At 42.2% G+C, this 22,125-nt stretch overlaps 1 protein-coding gene and 1 pseudogene across 7 annotated transcripts in view; one reads left to right on the top strand and one right to left on the bottom strand.

Annotated features, from left to right (window-relative positions):
* EED (embryonic ectoderm development) overlaps positions 1-22,125 on the top strand; it is a 195,138-nt gene that overhangs the window by 89,747 nt on the left and 83,266 nt on the right. The gene's annotated exons all lie outside the window — the stretch shown is intronic.
* LOC123602787 lies at positions 3,964-4,029 on the bottom strand (annotated as a pseudogene).

Here is a 22,125-nt window from a genome sequence, read left to right as displayed (position 1 = left end):
TCCACATGCATTAGCATGCAACTGACTACAGACTGTTTATTTAGTCTAATGTCCAATTTGACATTTAATTACAACAAACTTCTTTAATTCATGGAATAATTCATGGTTAAAGTCGCCTTGTGAATATTAGGGATAAAACGGTAGGAAAGACTTAGGCCTAAGTTTTCTAAAATCTGTCAGATAACTAGCTTTGTGTGCTAAGTTCTAGGCATAAAAAGAGCTACAAAAAATTAACAGACACAAATCCTCCTGCTCTCAAGGAGTTGAGAGTCAAGGAAGCAACATTAGTGATGTTATACCTATAAAATAAGGTAGAAGGAGAAAGTAACAATAGCTAGCATTTATTAAACACTGACTGTGGGCAAGGCACTATTCTAAATGCTTTACATGTACTGGCTCATTTATTATTTTTATATTAAATATAATTTGTTGTCAAATTGGTTTCCATACAATACCCAGTGCTCATCCCAAGAGGTGCCCTCCTCAATGCCCATCACCCACTTTCCCCTGTCCCCTACCCCCACCCCCATCAATCCTCAGTTTGTTCTCAGTGTTTAAGAGTCTCTTACAGTTTGCCTCCTCCCTCTCTGTAATGTTTTTCCCCCACCTTCCTCTCCCCCATGGTCTTCTGTTAAGTTTCTCAGGATCCACATATGAGTCAAAATATATGGTATGTGTCTTTCTCTGACTGACTTATTTTACTTAGCATAATACCCTCCAGTTCCATCCATGTTACTACAAATGGCCAGATTTCATTCTTTCTCATTGCCAAGTAGTATTCCATTGTATATATAAACCACATCTTCTTTATCCATTCATCAGTTGATGGACATTTAGGTTCTTTCTATAATTTGGCTATTGTTGAAATGCTGCTATAAACATTGGGGTACAAGTACCCCTATGCATCTACCCTATGACCCAGCAATAGTGCTGCTAAGAATGTACTGGCTCATTTAAACCTAACAAAACCCTTATGAATTAGGTGCTCCCATTAGCTCCATTTTACAGATGAGGAAACTGAGACATGGAGAGGCTTATAAATTGCCCAAGATCACACACAGCTAAGGCTCCAGTAGGGATTTGAACTCAAGTGGTATGACTGCAGATCCTGTGTGCAACCACTGTGCTATTGTGGGTGCCAGGAGCATCTGAGAGGTGCACATCAGAAGCTCATATCTCAGTTCTGGGAGCTCAGTTGATGGAGATATTCAATGCATCCTTGGAGAAAGATTACCCAGACTTTGTAGAGACATAACATTACTAAGCCTTGAAGGATGGGGAGGATTTGAACATATAAATGTTGACAGTGAGAGTGGAGGAAGAATTCAGAGAAAAGGAAAGAAAGGTTTCCAGGTTGAGAGCAGCATTAGTAAAATATGAAGCAGTGATCACACAGTATCTGAGGAAACAGCCAAGGTCAACCTGGTTGTATCAGAATGTGTGAAAACATGGGAATGCAAGCTGATGCAGCCACTCTGGAAAACAGTATGGAGGTTCCTCAAAAAACTAAAAACAGAACTATACTACTAAGCATTTATCCATGGGATAGAGGTGTGCTGTTTTGAAGGGACACATGCACCCCCATGTTTATAGCAGCACTATCAACAATAGCCAAAGTATGGAAAGAGCCCAAATGTCCATCGATGGATGAATGGATAAAGAAGATGTGGTATATATATATATATATATATATATATATATATATATATATACACACACACACACACACAATGGAGTATTACTCGACAATTGAAAAGAATGAAATCTTGCCATTTGCAACTACGTAGATGGAACTGGACGGTATTATGCTAAGCGAAATTAGTCAGTCAGAGAAAGACAAAAATCATATGACTTCCCTCATATGAGGACTTTTTTTTTTATTAAAAAAATTTTTTTAACATTTATTTATTTTTGAGACAGAGAGAGACAGAGCATGAACGGGGCAGGGGCGGAGAGAGAGGGAGACACAGAATCTGAAGCAGGCTCCAGGCTCTGAGCCATCAGCCCAGAGCCCGATGTGGGGCTTGAACTCACAGACTGCGAGATCATGACCTGAGCTGAAGTCAGACGCTTAACCGACTGAGCCACCCAGGCGCCCCATCATATGAGGACTTTAAGAGGCAAAACAGATGAACATAAGGGAAGGGAAACAAAAAAAATATAAAAACAGGGAGGGGGACAAAACAGAAGACACTCATAAATATGGAGAACAAACAGGGTTACAGGAGGTGTTGTGAGAGGGGTGATGGGCTAAGTGGGTAAGGGGAACTAAGGAAACTACTCCTGAAATCATTGTTGCACTATATGCTAACTAATTTGGATGTAAATTTTAAAAAAATAAAAAAAAATAAAATTAAAAAAAAAAAAGTGTGAAAACAAAGGAGTGGGAGAGGGCTGCAGGGACAGTTGGGGCTAGACCTGAAAGGTGTGCTCCCAAAGATGATCTTTACCCACCTATTCCCTGCACTTTGCCAAACTGATGAGCTTATCACCAAAAATCACTCACAGAGAAACTTTGACACTAAAAATGAACAAATGAGAGAATTAAAAAAAAAAAAAAGGTCACTTTCCCCCAAAGATGAGTAAGCACAAGAAAACTCAAGTTCTGTGTCCAGTTTTCTGCTTGTCAGCTATGACATTGTGAATAACCTTCCCAATGTTCCAGATCAGCTATACTTTGTCAAACTACTGGATAAATAAGCGTACATTTCATAGTAAAGATGGTAGTTAGATTCTTGGCAATAATTCCTGATAATTCTGAAGGGTTCTAGGCCTTTGTTAGAAACGGGGGTTTGACTTGCTGTTGTTGCTATGCAAAAGAAAAAATAATTCCAGTTACCTATTTTAGAATTGGTAGGGCCTTTTCAAACCATGTAAACTATGCCCACTTATTTTGCCAAAGAAGTAAAAAAAGTTTAAAGGTTAAATGGACTTACTCAAAGCCACCCAGAAAATCAATAGCAGAATCATTTTTTGAACACAAAATTTGGGGGAAGCAAAAAAAAATGCTTTTATTGCACATTCGTAAAATCTACATATAGAATGTATCCAGTGTTCTGTCCCACTCCTCATCCATGAATCTTTGAAATTTAGTTAAAACACAAAATCCCAACAAGAAGTTTTTTAAAATGTTGAACACAAATTTTATTTATACTTACAAAAGTGGTCTTTGTAAATATATATACCATGCTACAAAATAATTCAGTAGAGCTATTAAAATTAACTATAGCTGACTCTGAGCGCTTGTTCTGTGGCAAGCATCGTACTGAGCATTTCAAGTGCATTATCTCATGTCATGAGGACAACAACCCTCACAAAGGTACTACTGTGATCCTCACTATATGCTCGAGGAAACTGAGAGATTTAGTAACTTGCTCCAGCTTATATAGCTAGTGAGGACTAGTCTGGAGTCGGGCTGCCTGACACTGCTATTAACTGTTAAAATAACCTCTGTAGCTGTAGTGGATGACACTTACCTGTACCAGTAAATTGAAATTGTCCAGCCAAGGTGTAGAAACTAGAAGATTTTCTGTAAAAAGTGTTACCCTTAACTGGGAGCCTCTGGGGAAATAACACTTCTAACAGAACTTCTTATCTGTATGCCACAGCCAACCATTTTTGCTGCACTTTGCTGGAGAAACAGATGCCTGCAGTTTATCACCATCAGAATCCCAGTGGCCATTAATGACTGTTAGCAGCCTGCAGCCTGCAGCCTGCCCAGTGCTGTGCCCATCAAACATTGCCCCACCATGAGTGGAGCCTGCTTGAGTAGCCTGGAAGCCTGGGCAGAGGTCTAGGGTCTTGAGAAGCAGTACTTTGGCTTGCCTCAGGCCCCGCGTTCTGCCCCACCTGGCCTCACCTGTCATCCCACTGACTGCAGGCCCCATTCACTGTATTTAGGAAATGGCCTTTGGCTCTCCTGCTTCCTGTCTGTTCTACGGCCATTACCCTTCTTTTTTTTATTTAATTATGGAACGCTTCACAAATTCCTGTGTCACCCTTGTGCAGGGGCCATGCTAATCTTCTCTTGCCACTACCCTTCTTTGGACATCCATCAAGCATCCAGGACTGCTCTAAGCTTCCTACTTCCTCATGCACCTTCTTGACGCCTTCCAGTCCATCCTCCCCTCTGCTACCAGAATGATCCTCCAAACCTGATCATGTCAGTCCTCTGTTCTGAACTCTGTGATGCTTCAAGTTGCTTACAAAGTAGAAATCACACTCCTAAGCATGACATTCAATATCCTTCACAGTCCTTACCTTCTGGCACTCAACAAATATTTGGTCAATCAGTGAATGCTCTCTTCTTTAAAATCCTGTTAGCAAACATTCTCTCCACATGTTATTCAACAATCCAATTAAGTATCCACAATGTGTTGAATTCTAAGAATTTACTGGGTTTTTTCCCCCATAGGATAATGGGATAACAGACATAGTTATGGACACAGAATCTGGAGACCTGGGTTCAAGTGCCACTCTGGCCCTTTCTCTGTATGTGGAAAGTAATTTTCTTCCTCTAGCCTCAGTTTCTCCATTTGTGTAAAAGAAAGTAGATCTACATGATCTCAAAGGCTCTTACAGCCCATGTCTGTACTGGTCCCTGATATTAGAATCCCTTGAAGGAGGAACCAAGAATGTTAGACCCTAGGCAGCCTAAAATGTGTGTCCCACAGCTGAATCCTGTGCTCAGCAGCTTCAAGACATCCTACTTTACCCATGTCCTCACTTCAGCATAGTCTCTCAGAATCTCCTGACTGGCCCTATACTAAATTATAGCACTGACATTCACATCTTCAGTGTATTAGACCTGGAGCTGAGACAATGGAGCTCTTACAGACTTCAGCTATGATCTCATCTTCTGACCAAGATTTTTTTCTTGGCCTGTGATTGCTCAGCCCTAACGGGGGTGGGGAAGCAGGGAGCCCCTACTCCAGGAAGTACTGGTGCTCACTCAGCATACCTTAGGTCTGAAATTGGAGCAGGAACTTGTGTGGACTGGCAGGAATCTTGTAGGCTCCTGTGGGAAAGAGAGGAAAAATCTAGGCAAGCCCAGGAGAAACAATTCTGAGAGCAAAGAGACCTGAAGAGATGGAAGGCAGCAGGGTTGGTGTAAGGGAGAACTCCTTTATTGAGAAGCTTCTGCATACCAGGCACTTCTAATCAGGGCTACCATTTTGCAAGGCAGGTATTATCCTATTTCCAAAGCTCAAAGAGATTCACTTTTCCAGAACCACATGACTAGGGAGTAGCTGTGGGATTCAAACCTAGGTCTTCAAAGATCTGTGTTTTTTCTTTCACACACCCTGAGAAGCATCTTGGAGGAACTTAGGAAGTCTTGAGAGTAAAGCTTGACCCTCAGGGAATACTTACCAGATGGTTCTTTCTAGGAAATGGGCAACATAATAATGGGCTAATATTTCATCCCAAATGACCAGTACTAACCATGAGAAAAGGTAATGTTATAATCACCAAAGGAAATAGCTTTAGGTCATAAATGAATGTTGTCTTTTGGGGGGACGTAGAATGACGTTTTTAATTCCTTGAACATGAATGTGACTAATAAACTAGGTGTGGTATCAGTCATCTTGTCCACACAGCTGTCTGGGTATGCTAATCTGTGGTTTGAGTCTCAGTTGCTGTCTGCCCAGTGGCGTGCTACACTCTAATCTCCTGGGTTCACAGTTAGCTTGACAGTTTTGCTGAGTCTGACTCACTTGCTCCCAGCCTCAATTGTTCTGTGCCAGTGCAGACTTCTTTTACAGTTGGCCTACTTAGAAACACAGGATGTTATGTTGGAAGGGAGCTACCTTAAAAGTCACCTAGTATAACCCCCTATCTTACAAATGAGCTCATAGGTCCCAGACGAGGTTTGGTGATATCTGAACTCGGGTGGGTTTAAGTGGGAGGCATGGTGGGCCTCAGCAACATGGGCCTGTCTGACAGGAGGAGGAAGCTGGGATCGAGCAGCACTGGAGCTGGCCATACTAACACTGCTGCAGGATATGGGGGACCAGGGCACGGGGAGCAGACCGAGCCCCCTGGAAGAATGGGTTGGAAGAGGAAAACAGAGCGTCAGGATCCCAGCCAAGCAGTCTGGAGTTCAGGGCAAGGCTTCTGTCCCAGCAGGGAAATGTAGGGCTGAGTAAGGGAATTAGGCTGCAGGTCAGTTGTGAGGACTGGGCTGACATGGCAAGGAGGGGGATGGGTATGAAGAGAAAAGTCCTAACTCAGAGCCTACCAGGCAGTGCAGAGTTCACCAGAGCACAATAAAGTCCAGATTAGTGTCAGCACACACCACCCCCATGGTGGGTGGTAGCTGATGAACTTCTCACTCTTCAGGAAGGCTCCAGACTGCAAGCAACTCCATGCCATAGCTAGGAAACCAGGGAAGGCAGCCCTGAATTACTCCATCCATTCTGCATCCAGATGTCTCTTGGATATCCCTTTCCTCCATTTCTACTGTCATCATCCTGAGCCCTGGTCATCACTCCCCACCCCCACCCCCGAATTACTGCAGTAGAATTTTATTCTACCTGCACTCTTTCTAAATATTCTTCTCATTGTCACCAGAGGCATGTTTCTATGACATGTGAGGTTGTTACTTGCTTTCTATACATGTTGGATGACCTGCCATTGCCTAGCAGCCTTTCTCAACTGGGCTTCCACGTGACCATCAACCCCTACAGAAAATTATTTAAGTCACTGTTTTCTCAGTTATCTCCCCAGGATGGTGCATAACTGGTATTGTTCTAGGTACAAAGGGAAGAAATTCATTTGTACAAGGGATGCCTGAGGTCAAGAGGGCTTAGTTTTCTTTTTAATTTTTTTAATGTTTATTCAGTTTTGAGAGATAGAGAGTGTGAGCAGGGGAGGGGCAGAGAGAGAGGGGAGATACACAATCCAAAGCATGCTCCAGGCTCCGAACTGTCAGCACAGAGCCCGATGTGGGGCTCAAACTCATGAACCGTGAGATCATAACCTGAGCCAAAGTCGGCTGCTCAACCGACTGAGCCACCCAGGCACCCCAAGAGGGTTTAGTTTTCTTGTGGAACCCTGGCTGAAGAAGGGCTGGTGAGAATACAGCCCAGATGTTGAAGCCTGGCACTCAAGGTCCCACACAGCCTCAGTCCAACTTCTCTGAGCCTCATTTCTTGCCCTCCCTACCATACATCTCCATGCTCTGACCATACCAAACTCTTCTCATTTCTCCATCATTTGATTTTGTTCACATCTTAATGTTCTTCCTTCCACGTCTCCTTCTTGGCCTTACAAAACCTTCACCTTCCTCCAAAGGCCAGCTCAGATGTCACTTCCTCTCTGAAGTGGTGCCTCTATGACCCTTAAAGACTGATTAAATTATCCCCTCCTCTGTGTACCCTTATTTTGTGTATATGTGAGCCACTGTAGAGGACATCGTTCCTAGTGGAGGTTTACATCTCTGTGTGACCTACAAAACTTAGACTTTCTGCACAGCAGGCCACATCCCCCATACTCCCCTGACCTGAATAGATGTTTATCAAACTGAACAGCCCAGAGCTCCCTGGGTGATCAAAAACAATGCTGATTCTGGAACACAGGACTCTTGACTCTTATTGTGTATTGTTATTTGGGTTTCCACATGACACTAGATCAACTGTTAAACATGCCAATTTTAGATATGCAGGTTTGCATGGTAATAGTGTGGGCTGGGAGAAAACTTCTGGAATAATTACTGTCTGAGTGAGGGAGTACCAGCTGGTAGGTCCCACTATGAAGGCAGAGTGGAGCCCAAATGATGTCAAGTAAAGTACCAGAGGAGACTCCATCAGGAGTATGCATATCACCAGCTTTATAATTTCTCTAGAAAAAAAGATAAAGAAATGAAGGAGAAATCATTGATGGTAGGGCTAAGTGAAGGCCACATATGTCGAGAACTGTGTCTGAAATGAGTCATCAAAGCTGAAATCTGATAATAAAGAGAAGGTACACTTGTATAGTGCAGAATGATGTCACATAAGTGATCTCATTTAATTCTCAGAATAACCCTGTGGTCGTGGGGGGGGGTGGAGTGAAGGTGTTTGTAGTGTTGTTACAGCCCTTCCTTTACAGAGGAGACAATTAAGGCTCAAAAAGAAGTGACGTGTCAAACACCCACTGTCCCTAAGTGAGGCAACTGGAACTAGAAGACAAGCTTGCCTGTCCCAGGTCCAGAGCCGCATTCACTTTGTTTAAGAACGGGGAGGCGGCTCCTCTGCTCTAAAAGCTGACGGCTTTTATAAAATCAAATAGGATGACATATAGAGGATTTTCTGAGCTGTGACTCAGAGGGACTCTCCATAAACTCAAGACTTTTCTAGGCTGTTTTCAGATGAAGATAGAAAACCATTAGTCAGCTGACTTGCAGGGAGTTGGCTGATACAGAGCAATTCTTGGCCTGAATTGGGCAAAACTCTGACTTGACTAAGGAATCTGGGACAGGACAGGAGAGCAGAGGGTGGTTTTTTTTTTTTACCTGCCTGTGGCTCCAGGGGGTATACAGGACAGTGGATGAGGGCCACTGCTGCTGCACTTTTTGGTCAGCTTGGCATGCAGAAAGTGTCCAGAAGCTGGAATGGATGAGCTGAGACCACAAGAGGTCGCTCAGCTGGTCTCTCCCTCTCAGACTTCTCCAGGAACCCTGAAAACCGTGAACTCTTAGAATCTAAGTACCACTGACCAAAGCTCTGCAGATGATCCCTTCTGTAGTTGTTTAGCTTCTGTGGTATGTGTTTCCTGTCTCCCCAACAAAACCGTAAGGCCCTCAGGGGCACAGAGTTGGTTTAAATAACTTTGTACTCCACTGTCTGGTGCTCTGAATATTTCAAACAAATCTCAGGAAATGGCCTTTTGGTTACAATAAAGATTTCAAGTTTATTAGAAACATCTTCTGTATGACTCCATGGAATGAGATTCCTTGATTTGTCTTCCCTCTCCTTCAAAAGTTACCTAGATCATTTGTTTAATCCTCATCTATTCATTCTATGCCAGCATGTATTGAGGGTCCACTATTGTGCTAGGTGCTACTACATGTTAGGCCCTATGCTAGGTGCTAGGTACCTGGAGGGAAACAAGAGGTCACCCACCTTCATGGACGTTAGAGTTTAAGGTGACGCAGTCTGGTGTGGTTGGAAGAGACTGAAGAGACTAATTCAACTGCCTCATTTGAGGTGAGAAAACGAAGACCCAGAGAAGGATAAATGTCGCTGAAGGTCACACAGTCAGTCCATGGCAAAGCCAGATAAAGAAAATAGTTCTGCTTTTCAATTAAGATCCTGATCTGAAGTTATCCAGGGAGGCCAAAAAAAAGACACATTATCTTACTTCCCTTCAGTCCCAACTCAGTAAATCTCCTTCTTGGCTTCTTGATTGTTGGAGAAAGTTAATATTTTCCTGCCCTGTCTGTTCTGGAACCAAGCATGGTCTGTTAGTAATAAACCAGAGTTTCCTCATTCTCTGGAAGTCTATCTTCTCTGTCCTTTGTAAACCCCCTTCTCCACAGAGGCTGTCAGTCTTATACCTGGAGCCCCAGGACCAGAAAAAACATGTTGCCAGAGTTTTACTTTTCAACAGGAAGCAGAATATGCTAACTCTCTCTCAAAAAAAACACCATGAATTTCTGTTTCACAGATTGCTTTCCATATGTGGATGTTTACATTATATCAAGGGAGACAGAAAATGAACAATAAAAATAAGTGAAATACAACATATACGATGCTAATGACAAATGCTAAAGAGAAAAATAAAGCAGTGGAAGGAACTAGGAAATGCGGGGGGATGGATGTTGTCATTTCAGCTAAGGTGGCTAAGGAAGACCTCACTGAGAAAGTGACGTTAAAGACCAGAAGGAAGTGAAAAGGTGGCAATGCAGACATCTGAGGAAAGAGCATTACAGGCAGAAGGAACAATGACAAAGGCCATTGTTATGGGTTGAATTGTGTCTCCCAAATGATATATTGGACTCCTAATCCTTGGTACCTGTGAAATTTGACCTTGTTTGGAAATAGAGACTTTGCAGACAGAGTCAAGTTAAGATGAGGTCATCAGAGTGGGCCCAGTCCAATATGAATGACTGGTGCCCTTATAAGAGGACACAGAGACACAGATATTTAGGAAGAGTGCCATGTAATGACAGAGTCAGAGGTGTGATGCAGCTGCAAGCCAAGGAATGCCAAGGACTGACAACTACCCTTAGAAACCAGGAAGAGCAAGGAGTCCCCACTACAGGATTTAGGGGGAACATGGCCCTGATAACACTTGGATTTTTTTTTAAGTTTACATATTTATTTTGAGAGACAGAGAAAGAGAGCGAGCACAAGTGGGGGAGGGGCAGAAAGAGAGGGAGAGAGAGAATCGCAAGCAGGCTCGGCACTGCCAGTACAGACCCCGACATGGGCTCGAACCCATGAACCATGAGATCATGACCTGAGCCAAAACCGAGTCAAACACTTAAGTGACTGAGCCACCCAGGCACCCCAACACTTTGATATTTTAACTTCTAGCCTCCAGAACTGTGAGACAATAAATTTCTATTGTTTTCAGCCACCTGGTTTGTGGAACTTTATTATGGCAGTCCTAGGAAACTCTTACAGCCATGGAGCAGGAATGTGCCTGGCATGTTGAAAAATATGGAGGCCATGTAGCAAAGATGAGAATAATGGGAATAACAGACGGTGTATCATGTAGTGCCTTATAGGTCAGAGAAGTGACATAATCCGACTTACCCTTTAACAGGTGTATATATAGTTATAACTGTGTGCTGTATTTATTTATGGCTGAATAGAAATGTATGGAAGAACCCAGATGATATTAAGTTAATGAAATAATCATAAGAAGTAGTGAGAAAGGTACCCAACTGTGTAAATACTAATATTTATAATTCAATTTTTCATTTGCTCTTTAGGTCTATTTTAATCAATAGTGTTGGTGCATAGCTAATTTTAAAAGGATGAAATTTTTCTTTTCTTTTTTTTTTAACGTTTATTTATTTTTGAGAGAGAGACAGAGACAGAGTAGGAGCAGGGGAGGGGCAGACAGAGAGGGAGACACAGAATTTGAAGCGAACTCCAGGCTCTGAGCTGTCAGCACAGAGCCCCATGGAGGCCGGGGCGGGGGAGGGAGGGGCTCGAACTCATGAACTGCAAGATCATGACCTGAGCCTAAGTCAGATGCTTAACCTACTGAGCCACCCAGGCACCCCTTTATTTTCAAAAGCAGATCATTAAGTGGCAAAGTGTGGACTCTCTTACCGGACCTCAGTTGACCACACTAGTGGCCACCTGGGTTTAGACCATAATCACATGACACAAAACAGAAGTCTCCAAATATCAGTCTCAGTTGCCCTTATTCTCTGCCACCTTGTAGGCCCAGTGCATGCAGCCAACTGCTGCGGTCTCTCTAGATTCCCACGAAAGATGGTCTGACCAGGCTTCCTCCTGGGTCAGATGTCTACTCCTAAGCCCATCAACCATGGCTGAAGACTGGGTCATTTTGAATGGAAAACTGCTCTCCTGCCAAGGCTGTGGATGCTTTATTTTCTAAGAAGAGGATGTGAAAGTAGGAGGGATATGAAGGGCATCTCTAGCACAAAATCCCTCAGCTGTAACATTTCAGAAGAAATCTTCAACTTTTTTTTTTAATTTTATTTTAATGTTTATTTATTATTGAGAGACAGAGAGAGACAGAGCATGAGCATGGGAGGGACAGAGAGAGGGGGAGACACAGAATCCGAAGCAGGCTCCAGGCTCTGAGCCGTCAGCACAGAGCCTGATGCGGGGCTTAAACCCACAAACCGTGAGATCATGACCTGAGCTGAAGTTGGACAGTTAACTGACTGAGCCACCTGGGCGCCCCTGAAATCTTCAACTTTGAAGCAAATGGTCAGTTTTGAGTTCCTCTTCTGCTATGCATTAATTGTCTGACCTTGAATGTAGTCAGTTCAAGTTTTGAGTTGTTTCCTCAACTGAAAAATACAAATAATACCCCTACTTCAAAGGGTTGTTTTCATTCACTTACTTAAAAAAATAATTTTAGGGACACCTGGGTGGCTCAGTCAGTTAAGTGTTGACTTCAGCTCAGGTCATGATCTTGCGGTCTGTGAGTTCAAGCCCTGCATCAGACTCTGTGCTGACAGCTCAGAGCCTGGAACCTGCTTTGGACTCTGTGTCTCCCTCATTCTGTGCCCCTCCCCCACTGGTGCCCTGTCTCTCTTGCTCCCCAAAGTAAACAAACATTAAAAAAAAAATTTTTTTTAAATAATGTTACATTCTTTGAGATAGGCAATGGCCTAGACACCAGAAATATGGAAATAAAAGATACAGGCCTTGCTGCAGGGAAGCTCACAAGGTAGTGAAGGAGGCAGGTAAGAAAGCAAATAATTACAGTTCTAGGCACTCTGCCCTGAGGGAGAGAGGCACACCTGGGTTAGGTGTTCTCTTTGCATGCCCCCATCATGGGAGGTATATCTGTGTGTGTGTGTGTGTGTGTGTGTGTGTGTGTGTGTGTGTGTGTGGTGTGTTTGGTGTGCATGTGGTATGGACCAAACAGAAGACGAAGGACAGTTGGGAACACTTCCAGAGGGAAAGCTGGGTGGCAGCTTGATAGACAGGTAGGCATTACTGGGAAATAAAGGTGGGGAGGGGAAGTATGTCCAGGTAAGGAAGACAGCACATGTTGAATCACAAATATATGAAAGAGACTGGTCATTTTGCTCATGGAAGAGCAGGGCTGAAGTAAAAAACAGCATCAGTCAATGAGCGAGGCAGGAACTCCGGTGTGGTGGCTAGGAGTGAAGCTGGAGAGGAAAGCGAGGCTCTGATTGTGGAGAAAGAAATGAAAGATTGTGTGGTTAAGCTCTCTGAGAGCCAAGAGTGCCTCATGCAGTAACAGTGGCAAACACTCATAGTGCCATAATGCAGGCTAAATTCTTTCATGAATTTACCCCTATGAGTCAAGTAATGTTATCTTCATTTTGCAGGTTATTATTTGAGTAATTTTCCCAGGCTCACACGATGTCTTAGTTTAGGTTCCACCAGAAGCCAACCTTGAGAAAAGGATTCAAGTACAAGCAGCTTTTGGGAAAGTGGGGCTGACCCCACGAAACACAAGATGGGGAGAAGGGAAATGAGTGACAAGAATCCGGGAAGATGTGTGCTATCAAGCAGGTTACCACCAAGGACAACTGGAGTTCAGTCTCATTGGGGAATTTTGGAAGACAGTGAGGAATACTCTTAAGAGTTATTCTCGGGGCGCCTGGGTGGCACAGTCCGTTAAGCGTCCGACTTCAGCCAGGTCACGATCTCGCGGTCCGTGAGTTCGAGCCCCGCGTCGGGCTCTGGGCTGATGGCTCAGAGCCTGGAGCCTGTTTCCCGATTCTGTGTCTCCCTCTCTCTCTGCCCCTCCCCCGTTCATGCTCTGTCTCTCTGTCCCAAAAAAAATAAATAAACGTTGAAAAAAAAAAAAAAAGAGTTATTCTCACCTGGGAATGCAAGCTGGTGCAGCCACTCTGGAAAACAGTATGGAGGTTCCTCAAAAAACTAAAAATAGAACTATCCTACGACCCAGCAATTGCACTACTAGGCATTTATCCATGGGATACAGGTGTGCTGTTTCGAAGGGACACATGCACCCCCATGTTTATAGCAGCACTATCAACAATAGCCAAAGTATGGAAAGAGCCCAAATGTCCATCGATGGATGAATGGATAAAGATGATGTGGTATATATATATATACATATATATATATATATACACACACACACACAATGGAGTATTACTCGGCAATCAAAAAGAATGAAATCTTGCCATTTACAACTACGTGGATAGAACTGGAGGGTATTATGCTAAGTGAAATTAGTCAGTCAGAGAGAGACAAAAATCATATGACTTCACTCATATGAGGACTTTAAGAGAAAAAAAGATGAACATAAGGGAAGGGAACCAAAAATAATATAAAAACAGGGAGGGGACAAAACAGAAGAGACTCATAAATATGGAGAACAAACTAAGGGTTATGGGAGGGATTGTGGGAGGGGGGATGGGCTAAATGGATAAGGGGCATTAAGGAATCTAGTCCTGAAATCATTGTTTCACTATATGCTAACTAATTTGGATGTAAATTTTCAAAAATAAAAAATAAAATTATAAAAATAAATAAATAAATGTTAAAAATTAAAAAACAAAAAAAGGAAAACCTATTAATGTATCTCATTAAAATGAGATGTTATTGATTGTAATACACCAAATTTAATATACCACTAAGAAAGAAAAACTTTTCCATTCTAATGCTCTCACAGACTATTAATTATAAGATGTATTCTAACTTCAGAAATGTTGAAATGTGACAAAAGTGTATCTTGAAAGATATTAAGTAATAATTAAAATAAATACTCGAACAATCTATTAAAAAACAAAAAGAGTTACTCCCACCAAGGGGCACCAGTTGGCTCAGTTGGTTATGCGTCCAACTTCGGCTCAGGTCATGATCCTGTGGTTTGTCGAGTTTGAGCCCCACATCCGGCTCTGTGCTGATAGCTCAAAGCCTGGAGCCTGCTTCAGATTCTGTGTCTCCCTCTCTCTGCCCCTCTCCTGCTTGCTCGTGCTCTAACACACACTGTCTCTCTCTCTCAAAAGTAAATAAACATTAAAAAATTAAAAAAAAAAAAAGTTATTCCCACCGAGAGGTGAGGAAGCTAGGGTATCTCACCAGTCTCCATCATTGTTTGAGGACTGTTGCTCAGGATGTTAACTCTGGCTTTCCTAGCTCTTCTGCACAAGGGCCAAGTGCATTCTTTATGCAATGAGTTGTAGGTACTCTCAGTAAACAGACTTTGGAGTGTAGAAGTGAGATCAAGAGATTATGGGTAGGATGCTGAAAGTGTCCTATCACAAGATCTAAGTGGGGAAGCCAGGGTCTTGCCCCATGAAGTCTGGCTCAGGTTTTAGCAACAATATTATACTGCTGCCCAAATGCAAGTTATATCTATATCTATATCTATATCTATATCTATATCTGTATCTGTATCTATATCTATATCTATATCTATATCTATATCTATATCTATGTCTGTATTCATAGTAATACAGTACTTTTCAGAAAACATAATATTGTGGCTAGACGAGAGGGAGCCCATTGTCCTAGTCAATGACTGGCATATAACAGATCTTCGATGGATATTTGTGAATGAATTCTTTAAAATTCAATGCAAGTTTGTCATTCAGTGTTATCCAGGTGAAAGCCTCTGGCTAGAAATCAAGAAGTGTAGATTGTAGTCTGGGTTCTGCCACTAGTTTGGGAACCTCAAGGAAGCCAGTTGGTCTCATTAAGCTTTACTTTTCTCATTTTGAAATCTTGTTTTACTACTTGCCCACCTGTCTGTACATAGAACGGTTGTGAGCTGATCATGGCTATGAAAAACAGACTACAGCAGACTGAGAAGTAATCCCGTATCTCAGTCTTTGGATTGGATCAGGGCGAAGTTACTTGTTGGCCTTTTGGCTTCCCGGGATCCAGGACCACCTACGATGGGTCCATCAGCTCTATCAGTCAGAGCTCTTGGAAGCAAATAACAGGACCCAACTCTGGCTATTTTAATCAGAATAAGAATTTGAGAGGTATCAGGAAAATCACAGAATTGGTAGGAGGGCTAGAACATCAAGCTTGGAAAATGGACATGAACCAAAGGAGACCATCTCAGGAGACAGAAAGACTATATCACAGAAACATCTCTATTAAGATGCTGCTGCCACTCCCACTGAGCAGTGGGCACCAATGCAGCCACCAGCACAAATTCTAAACTGTCCCTGTTTCTTGGGCAGGAGCATCAGCGGGATCGAGCTTAGGTCATATGCTTGCATTCCAGCTGCCAGGAATCTAGAAGGGCAACTGTCTGACCTCATTCCCAAATTCCATAAGGGGAAGACACACTCTGCCTCCCATGAGACCCATGTTTCATGTGATGGCCATTCCCTTAAATGTAGGAAGGAGGCTCTGGTGCTGGGCAGCCATAAAAAATGTGATCCTTGACAAATATCCTGTCTAAGGTACTCAAAAGTCCCATTCAAGTTGGGATACGGAGAAAGTAAGGATACTGGTTTAAAACTGGAAAGCTAAGATTACATCATGAGACTTTTTATTTACTAAAATCAGTTGAGGTACAGGGTACAAAGATGACTAAGACAGGGGCCCCTGACTGGCTCAGTTGGTAGAGCATGCGACTCTTGATCTTGGGATTGTGAGGTCAAGCCCTGAGCTGGACATAGAGCTTACTTTAAAAAAATAAAATTAAAAATAAAAAGATGACTAAGACACAGGTGCTGGCCTCAAGGTGCTCTATGCAGGTAGGGAGGAAAGATAAAATATAAGGAAAGGCTATAACTGAGTACAACAAAGTAGAAAGAGAACATAGAACAAAGGATTAATGCTGGGGTTCGTGTGGGTGGTCAGGAAAGCTTTTACAGAAAAGATGAGTCTAGAAGGGTAGAAAGGGAGTGGAAGAAAGAGCATTAGAGGCAGAGCCATCTTTGGTGTGGGTTAATCTTCTTGATTAGCCAGAATCTGGTTCTGGTATTTCCTGCTTAGTCCTTTCCTACTGCCATCAACCACAACACATATGCTACTACAGTTAAGGTCTAAACTTAGTAAGGTCTAAGTGTTATTAGGGTATTGTCAGAGCCAAGTTTTTCTTCCTTTGCTCTCCCCTAAATCTCTGGTGCATAGTAGTATTGGCACAAGCTTATTGCTGCTTCTGCTGTTGTTAGCTATTTTAGATGCAACCAACCATATACTCGTCAGACCTGGGTTTAAATAATGGCACAGCCATTTTCTAATTATAATACCTCTCTGAGCCTCAGTTTCCTCACAGGTAAAATGAATCAAAATTACTTGCCTTCCAGGACTGTTTGGGGGATTAACTGTGATGATGTTTGTAAAGTGCCATCACTCAGCAGTTAGTAGATTGCTGGTTCAAGGAAGTTCTCTGCAAGTCTGGTGATGACAAGCATTCCTCTCTGTTCTTACTCTTTGACCTAAGTAGTTTCACAATGCAGCCAAGTAGATCACAAGAAGGAAATGTCTTCTGGGAGGGAGATGGCCCACGAGTTGGGTCAAAAATGTGAGAATATTGGTGTGAGGAAGGAACAGATACGAAGTTCCTCTTGAGCTCTCAGCCCTTTCCAATGCCTGACTCCATGGTGGGTCTGAGAGGCTCGTGGTTATTGGACTTGAGGAAGGTTTTCCAACCCCTGAAGAATGATTTTGAAAACAGCCCTTCTGGCACTAGGGATATTTGCCTGTGCCCAATAGGAGAAGTAAACGATTTACCCAGATGTGGGTTTGATCAGGCTCCCTTCTCTCTCAAGATCAGGCCACAGAACTCAGAAGTGTGGAGAACAGCACATCTATTAACTGACCATGTTTACATACTGTTCTTGCACAGCATTTGGAAATGGGGACAATATAACAGGTTGAATAACACTGATGGAGTCACACTGTGTCCTTTCAGAATAATAAGCATGATACTTGAGGGGAATTTGCTACTGGCTGAAGCAGTTTAATAAATGGGGCAGATCCAGATGTGGAAATGCTATGTGGCTTGGAACAGACACCCAATTATGTGAAGTATGAATTTAGATCTCCTTTCTGAAATTCCTGGTGTATATTTCATTAGTCTCGTCTTACTAATAAACAATAGTGTTCTGTTCCAGCCTTGGACTTCTAGGTAAATTCTGATCATTCATTCATTACACAGCTGTATATTGAGTACTTGCCACATGCCAGGCATTGTGAGGTGTGTATAAGATCTTGAATTTGATTCTGAAGAAAGGAGAGAGGATTGTTTTATAAAAATTCAGAGTGCTTCTCCCTTCAAACATTATTTGTGGAGAAGTGTAAATGTCTCCCCTATCTGCCTATGGAGGAAATAATTTCATGTAGAATGGCTTAGTTCCTGTGTGCATCTCATCTGGGGGTAGGCTCAGGAATGGGAGGGATCGAGCAGCAGAGCATGTTGCTATGGTAACTTGGCATCAGCACACCTTTAGCTCCTTTGTGTCGCCCCCAAATTACCTTTATAACTAGTGTTTCAGAGCATGGAAAGCTTTTCTTAATTTCCACACAGCCAGTGATGAAAGCATTTTCCAAGGCACTAGGCAAAGGGAGGGTGCTTTCTTTTTAAGGCTGAGGCTCTGCTCATGCTGTTTCCGAAGCCACAGTATAGATCCAAGATGCAGACTCTCTTGTTTTTTTTTTTTTTTTGGAAGATTTCACTTTCAAATCCCTTTCACGCATGTTATCTCGATTTTTATTGCCACATTTTTTTAACCTTACACAGTCCAAAAGGACAAGAAAATGAACCCGCTAAACATTTATGCTTCAAAATAACCATGTGAGGTAGGGACTGGTATCCCCATTGTACAAACAGAAGAACTAAAACTCAGACTTTCCATAATGTGCCCAAGGTCACATTATTAGAAATGGCAGGATGAGGAATGCAACCAGGACTTTAGATCCCAAATCCAATGTCTTTCTGTTATACCTCAACTGACTCCCAATCTTTTTCAGCCTTTGTTACTTTATAAAAATACAGATGTATATAAAATAGCAACCAGTTTATGCTTTGCTTTAAAAAAAACTTTATTGAAGTATTCTGTATATTTCATAGCATTCGATCGTTGTGAACATACAGCTCAATGATTTTTCCCCTAAATATGCCAGTGGGTTTTTTTTTTAATGTTTATTTATTTATTTTTTTTTTAATTTTTTTTTCAACGTTTATTTATTTTTGGGACAGAGAGAGACAGAGCATGAACGGGGGAGGGGCAGAGAGAGAGGGAGACACAGAATCGGAAACAGGCTCCAGGCTCTGAGCCATCAGCCCAGAGCCCGACGCGGGGCTCGAACTCACAGACCGCGAGATCGTGACCTGGCTGAAGTCGGACGCTCAACCGACTGCGCCACCCAGGCGCCCCAATGTTTATTTATTTTGAGAGAAAGAGAGAACATGTGTGTGAGCAGGGGAGGGGCAGAGAGAGAAAGGGAGAGAGAGAATCCCAAGCAGGCTCTGCACTGTCAGCACAGAGTGAGATCATGATCTGAGCCGAGATCAAAGTTGGATACTTAACCGACTGAGCCACCCAGGTGCCCCAGTTCAATGATTAAAAAAAATTTTTTTTGCAACAGTTTTATTAAGATATAACTCACATATCACATGTTCTATCCATTTACAGTATAAAAGTCAATGGTTTTTAGTATATTCATATACCACAACCAATTTCGGGACATTTTTATCTCAAACCCTCATTTTTATCTCAAATCCTCTATCGGTAACCCACCAATCCTCAGATTCTCTCCACCACCCTGCCCTAAACAACCATTAATCTAGCTTCTGTCTGTATGGATTTGCATTTTTGGACATTACACATAAAAGGCATCCTATAATATGTGGTCTTTTGTGACTAGCTTCTTTCACTTAGCGTAATGTTTTCAAGGTTCATCCATGCTGAAGCATGCAACAGTAATTCATTCCTTTTTGTGGCCAAATAATATTCCATTAGATACACGACGTTTTGTTTATCCATTCATCCGTCGATGGACATTTGGCTGTTTCTCCCTTTGGGCTAGTGTGAATAATGCTGCTATGAATATTTGTGTACAAGTTTTTGTGTGGGCATATGTTTTCATTTCTCTAGGAGTAAAATTGCTGGGTCAAATTTCACTCCTGTCTATCTAGGAATAATTTTACATTCTGACCAACACTATGAGATTCCGGTTCTTCTCCACACCCTCACCAAAGTTGGCATGCTTTGCTTTTTTCACATAACATTATTTCTTAGTTACATTTCCATATCCACATGGTTGTCATTTTTAATGGGTATCCGCAGTGTTCCAAAGCAGTTACTTTGATGTTGTTAAAGGATTACTTTAAAGTTGAGGATTTATATTGTTTTCTGTCTTATGCTATTGTAAGTAGTAGAACTAGGATCTGTGCCACTTACTTCTTTTTTCCCTTACTTTATTTCCTCGAGGTACATTCCGGAGTGGAACAAAGGGCTCACACAGCACTATTGCTGCTTCCCGGGTTACCCTGCAGAGGTTGACTGTGTATAAAATGCCGCTTGCCAAGCTCATTCCTGCCTACTTCCCCATAGCCTCTGCCAACACAGGGCTTTATTGCTTTATCACTGTGCATTAATAATATAGGTATATGATAGAGCTTTGAGGTTGTTTTGAGTGGCATTTCTTTTGCTGTTAGTAAACTTACAGTATGTGAAGGGCCATCACATAGTCACTGTAACTGAGTCATTGATCCAAAGAGGCCAGGTAGTATAGGAAAATTTAGGGGTGGAAGCAAGGGGTAGCAGATGGAGAGTAAAAGGATTCTCTGGGTTTGGGGACATGGGTTCAGTTATATTTGATAGGGTGGTTGTAACCTCAGCCATAGAAGAGAATGCTGCCTAAATGGTCAGCTGATTTAGACAACTGAATTTTCCCCTCATTCAGCCCCTCTCATGGTTCTGCCCTTCCCTCTCTGACCATTCCTTCTCAATCTCAGTTGAGAGTTTATTTTCTTTTGTCTGCCTCTCAGAGATTGGTATTCCCCAGGATTTCATTCTCAGGATTCTTCTTTTTTTTATTTAACACTCTGGGCAATCTCATCTACTCCCAGGGCAATAATGACTATGTAAATGCTGGAAACTCCCAAATCTTTATCTCCCATTTCAAATTGAATTTTCCATGTGCTTATCTAACTTCCAACTGTACATCTCTATTTGAATGGCCCTAGGCATCTCAAGCATAGTATTTCTGCCTCCAGCCACTTGTTTTTTCCCCATATCTCTGTCTATCATGACAGCAACCCAGTCGCCCAAGTCAGAAACCTGGAAGCCACTCCAAACTCCTTCTCTAGCCTACATATTTCTAAATATCACTCAAGTACCTCTTCTTTTGTCCAAACCTATTACACTAACTTGATTCATGTTTTTATTTCTCCAAATAATTGTAGCATTGTTACATGTATTAGTTAGGGTTCTGTTGGTTGTAAGTGTGTCACTTTAGGAAGGAAAATTAAAAGATTTATTGAATGGCTACATGTATGTAATGAAAGAAGGGACTGGGCAATCACTGTGGAAAGGCAGGCTCTAGGGTGGTTCTAGGGACCCGGGAGCAAGCAGGTAGCCCACAGAGCTTCTCTGGAGGGTCTGCTATAGATGTGACTTGGTTGCAACAATCCTCAGCCTCTGAATCTCTCAGTTCAAACTAGTACATTTCTGGGGAGTCTGGAGACCAACAAAGATCAAAAAGATGGAGAGGCTGAGTCATGTGATGGAAACACAACTTCTGGAAAATGGCTTTCATGTATTAGAGGCAATTATCAGAGAAAAAGAAAGGGCATGAGATAGTCAGTCTTTCCAGAAGTTATTTACTATATTGCCACAATCTGAACTTATCACCATGCCTCTAGTCTTACCCTCCACCAATCTCCTTCTGCTAGAGTAATCTTCCAAAATACAAGCCCAAGAGAAAAGAGAGGTAGTGGGGAAAGTAAGGGCATGAAATCCGCATTCGGCTCTTGCTAAGTCTGGGACTTTGGGCACTAATAACCATCATCTATCTATTTGAGTCCCTATTCTTTGCCAACACGGTGTAGGCACTTAATATATATTATTTCTACCCCTTGTGACAGCTCTGTAAGGTGAATATTATAATTACTGTGCAAAAGAGGACACTGAGATTCTGAAAAATTTAATAAACTTGTCCTAGGATAAGTAGCAGAATCTACCATGTGACTCAAGGCATTTATTAATTTATTACTGTGCTATACTCTCTCTCCCCCGCCCCCAAATAAATAAACAAGCATTCGAAAAATAATAACCAAACAGTTGCCGGACATGGCCAGCCCATTGTGATCTTTCTAGTTTCAACTCTTTCTACTCCCCCACATGCATCGAACACTCCAGCGACACTGAACCATTAAAAAAAACGGACTCTTGTGCCAAATTTCCTTTTGTCTTCCTCTGTTCTAGCCACTGCCTCTTTTTTCTTTCTACTTCCTCCTCATAAAAGTCATCTCTTTCTGTGTCATGATCCCATCTTTAATTTTTTTTTTAAATAG

The sequence above is a fragment of the Leopardus geoffroyi genome, chromosome D1 (genome assembly GCF_018350155.1).
Source record: "Leopardus geoffroyi isolate Oge1 chromosome D1, O.geoffroyi_Oge1_pat1.0, whole genome shotgun sequence".
Classification (NCBI taxonomy): Eukaryota; Metazoa; Chordata; class Mammalia; order Carnivora; family Felidae; genus Leopardus; species Leopardus geoffroyi.
Note: the sequence above shows the minus strand (reverse complement) of the source record. Positions and strands in the feature narration are given on the sequence as shown.